Here is a 4,406-nt window from a genome sequence, read left to right as displayed (position 1 = left end):
TAGTTGAGAAGTAAAATAAAAAAAGTGATATATCATTTGTATTATTAAAAAATGCAATAATACATTGTAATAACTGTAATAATTGCCTAGTTAACTTTCACTCGCCGCTGTTTTCCATGATGTCTGACAGCGTCTGATTGTTGGATCAAGTTAAAACCGTATCATACAGGAGCGTTTTTTTTTTTTCCTCTATAGAGTTTTGATTCCTAGATTTACTTTCATAATGTGACTGAGCTCTATTGAGGATCACAGAAAGTGTCTTTATTTTTTCCTCAGGTCCACATAGATCTGCAACCAGTGTCATTTTGCATGGCTTAGCAACTTCACCCCACTGGAAAGAAACAAATGAGTGAACTACGGCATAATTTAAACACTGTAATCAATTTACTGTAGTTGTGTAAATTGTGATATTTCACAAGATTCTGTGCATTATCAACCCTTTAACAGTAATGCACTCGAATCCTGCTTTATTGTCATTGTTTCATGTGTGGTGATTTTTTTTAATTACTTTGTTGATAAGTGTAAACTCATAATGCTATATTTATTTACTGTATTTTTTGTGATCAAGGCAAGTGTAAAATAAACTCGGACATTCTTTGTCACTATTTGTTGTCACTCTTCTGTGAGGGGATTGATTTGTTGATAAATTGAGTTTAACAATACAACAATTGTTTTAAAGCAACTTCACAGTAATAAACAGAAAAATAGCAGTGTTAATGTTGTTTCTGTAGCTCTACAGAAGACAATCATGTCCTTACTCAACAATTTAGTTCAATGTTGATTCAGTGTAGGTCAAGAACTGTGATAATGTTGCAGAGTCCATCAATTATGAAACGCATTCAATTTAGCTATAAAGCAGATCTGCCAACAATAGTGCCATTATTGATCTCAATTTAGCTCAACGTTGATTCATTTTACATGACAATGTTACGGTTGTCAAGAAGTGCAAAGCAAATCACAATTCTGAAAACAAAATAAATTACAAACGCAAATGCAAGTCTAAAAAACAAAATAACAATTCAGAAAGCACAACAACAATTCAGAAAACATTATAACAAGTCAGAAAACACAATGACAAATTCGAAAACAAAATAACAAGTCAGAAAACACAACGACAAATCCGAAAACAAATTAACAAGTCAGAAAACACAACGACAAATCAGACAAACCGGAAGAGGTAGGTATAGTTTGAGACAGCGCCATTGGTTTGGGATTACTCACCGCTGACTGGACGAGACATCTGTCAATCAACGTATACAGGGAAGAACCAGCCGAAGAACAGCAGAGTCGTGGTAGAAAGTTCGGAGATGGTATTAAAGTAGCTCAGTTTAAATGTATTGTATGAATTGCCCTTACTATGGAATAAAAAATACGGAGTGTATATTTACATTTAGTTAAAAGTGACTGTAAAACATCAGCTCCAGTGGTGCAGTTGGATAAGTGCGTGTCGTTAGCGTTTTGACGCGATCAAGCCGGGTTCGATCCCGCCTTTTAAACTGAGCTACTTTAATACCATCTCCGAACTTTCTACCACGACTCTGCTGTTCTTCGGCTGGTTCTTCCTGTATACGTTGATTGACAGATGTCTCGTCCAGTTAGCGGTGAGTAATCCCAAACCAATGGCGCTGTCTCAAACTATACCTACCTCTTCCGGTTTGTCTGATTTGTCGTTGTGTTTTCTGACTTGTAAATTTGTTTTCGGATTTGTCGTTGTGTTTTCTGACTTGTTATAATGTTTTCTGAATTGTTGTTGTGCTTTCTGAATTGTTATTTTGTTTTTTAGACTTGCATTTGCGTTTGTAATTTGTTATTTTGTTTTCAGAATTGTGATTTGCTTTGCACTTCTCGGCCACCGTACAATGTACTAAAAAAGGACATTTCTTTTTTTGCACTTTTGAAAAGTTTCACATACAGACGACGACATTATCAAAACGATCCCTGTTCACACTGATTCTTGAAAACAACTAAAAACTGTATTATGCATGCCAGGCCAGCAGTTGGAGATGTCACTTTGTAAAGAAACACTGCACACCTGCACACATACCTATAGACTGAAAACGTAATACGCATGCACTGTTTTCACAAATTCACGTTTCTGTAGTTTACAAAATCAGAGACGATGACCATATTTCAGAAACTTGCAGTTTAAAACCCATTTTCAAAGGTCTGTGCTTTCAGGCCCCCAAAATGCCAATGTGTAAATGGAAGTCAATATTCCTTTCACACTACACAACTTTCTGGCATCATGAAGCTGCTGTGGATTGCACATTACACAACGGACCGGCGACTAGGGGTCACACGTTACGTAATATTTCACTAGGAATAATCTCCGACAACTCTGCCTCATGTACAAATTGCATGCACAAGAAATGATACATAACATATGTCTCCTCTGCCTGAGATTTCCCTTGCCCTGTATCGTGCTCTCTCATTGGCTGTAGGTCATCACCAATGCAATTTCTAGTTAAAAACACATTTCACATTGCAAACACATTTCATACTCTCGGCATGACAAAAACCGTGTACTGAGTAGATACTACATTTGAATTTGAACTTACTATGCGATCATTAAAAAAGTATATGAATGATATATAGTAAGAATGAATTTCGGATTTATTACATCCGCCATGCTCTTAATGTCACGTCACCTACCAGTCTTTGTGTCGCTTCACTGCCATTCATAAATCCTCTACTGTGGCCTCATGGGATAGTAAACTGTCCATCAAATGAGTATTTCATATTCCCAGCTGAAGTAGTAGGTCGTCCAATTACTTTTTGCTTACTGTTTTTGCAATACTATCAATTTAGATATACTGCTCTTTTGTCATACTGTTTTTCACATACTCTATATTAGGGAAGTATTCGATTTCGGACATAGCATCCGGATGTTTAGCCTCCTAAATGTTCCTATGGAATTTGTGATGCATTAGAGCTTCTCTCAGATCGCGTCTTTGATTCGCTTCATGTGATTGTCATTCACATGGACAAGCACCGATTTGCCTCAGATTTCGGGCTTTTGTCGATGATCTCCTGTCAGCAAGTGAAAATTGTGCAGTGTTTATCCAGCATAAGCTAAGTGCAGTGCTTGTTTGCGTGTTTCACTTCTGTTGTGGAAAATCTAGGCACATTGACCCATCCTAAGCATTAAACCCAAGGATACTCGCTTGACTGCTCTCCTCTCCATTGCGTGATAAACAGCAAGCTCTTTTGGGATTTTCTGTGTAAACTCTTAACACGTACCTTTCAGCTACTTGGATTGGGAAGCCTGAAGACATGGAGAGAATGAACACATAATGGTGTGGTTAGAAGCAGCCATGCAATGTGAGGAAGTGGCAGCGGTCTGGCCCAACCACAGTCGCTGTACTTGAGATCCGGCTCTGCCTCGCAGCGGATGGTGCGGAGACGCTAGTGATTTTTACTGGCCTTGACTTACTGGTCTGTTTACATGATGGACTTGGGGTGGGCAACTCTGGGAAGATGGGTGTCTCTATTGATGGTAAATCAATCAGTTTCAGCCTCAGTTATGGGAAAAGGTTGATGAGGGCATGGACTTTGATTCTGTAGTGGTTTTGCTCGGTCCCAGTGTACAGTTTGGGTAGAATGATTATGAAGTTGAGTACTATTGGTTATAAATTTGCGCTTGTTGAGTTGCTTTTTCTACATGGGTTAAAAGCATGTCAAAAATAATCTTGGATATCACTGCCTACTAATTTCGTTAATGCGATCCTTTTCTTTGAAGACAACCACATGACTTTCCATGCATTTATATGGCATATGGTGGAAGATATATAGGACTATAATTATCACAAGCATGCAACAGACAGGAATGACACCTCAATTCATGAAGATTGTTGTGGAGAGCTGTGCTAAAAAAAAACATTCAGAATACCCTTGCATTGTGGTGGTGGGATTTTCTTCAGAAAATGTAAAAATCTATTAAGGCCCACTAAAAACTGATCTCCAAAGTCTGAGACATTTATTTTTGTCTGTGGCTCTAACTCATGCAAATATACATACACAGCTTGCACATGAGAACAGCTCAATTAGAACTTGTCTGAATGTGGAACCTGACTCATGTGTTGGCTGCTCCAGGCTTGCTGCAGGTCTTTCTTCCTCTCACTCTGGTTTGCTGTGAGAGGTTTGGGTTACAGGAAATCAGCCTTTTTGTTTTATGTTGGACCTCAATAAGGACCCCAGCCCGGGGTCGTCACATGTGGTTGCCGCAAGCCCGCCCGCCGCCGCTCACTCTTGGCCTCCGGCCTCCGCTCACTTTAGCCCGCTGTGTGTGATGCTGTTTCGTTGTAAAAGCGAAACTACTTTGTTTGGTCTTCCAAAAGAGGACACGACTAGAAATCAGTGGTTAAGTTGTATTTACAACACTGTTCCAGAACAGTTTAACCCAAATA

General features: G+C 38.9%; 1 protein-coding gene across 2 annotated transcripts in view; it reads left to right on the top strand.

The window, feature by feature from the left end:
- LOC107661893 (synaptosomal-associated protein 47-like) overlaps positions 1-413 on the top strand; it is an 18,475-nt gene extending 18,062 nt beyond the window's left edge. For both annotated transcript variants that reach the window (XM_016451683.1, XM_016451681.1), the window contains exon 6: positions 277-413. The gene's annotated coding sequence lies outside the window, so the exon portion shown is untranslated. The remainder of the gene's footprint in view (positions 1-276) is intronic.
- Positions 414-4,406: the final 3,993 nt, after the last annotated feature.

The sequence above is a fragment of the Sinocyclocheilus anshuiensis genome, unplaced genomic scaffold (assembly GCF_001515605.1).
Source record: "Sinocyclocheilus anshuiensis isolate Anshui unplaced genomic scaffold, SAMN03320099.WGS_v1.1 scaffold723, whole genome shotgun sequence".
NCBI classification, from domain to species: domain Eukaryota; kingdom Metazoa; phylum Chordata; class Actinopteri; order Cypriniformes; family Cyprinidae; genus Sinocyclocheilus; species Sinocyclocheilus anshuiensis.
The sequence above is the reverse complement of the archived record's forward strand: the minus strand, read 5'-3'. Positions and strand labels throughout refer to the sequence as shown.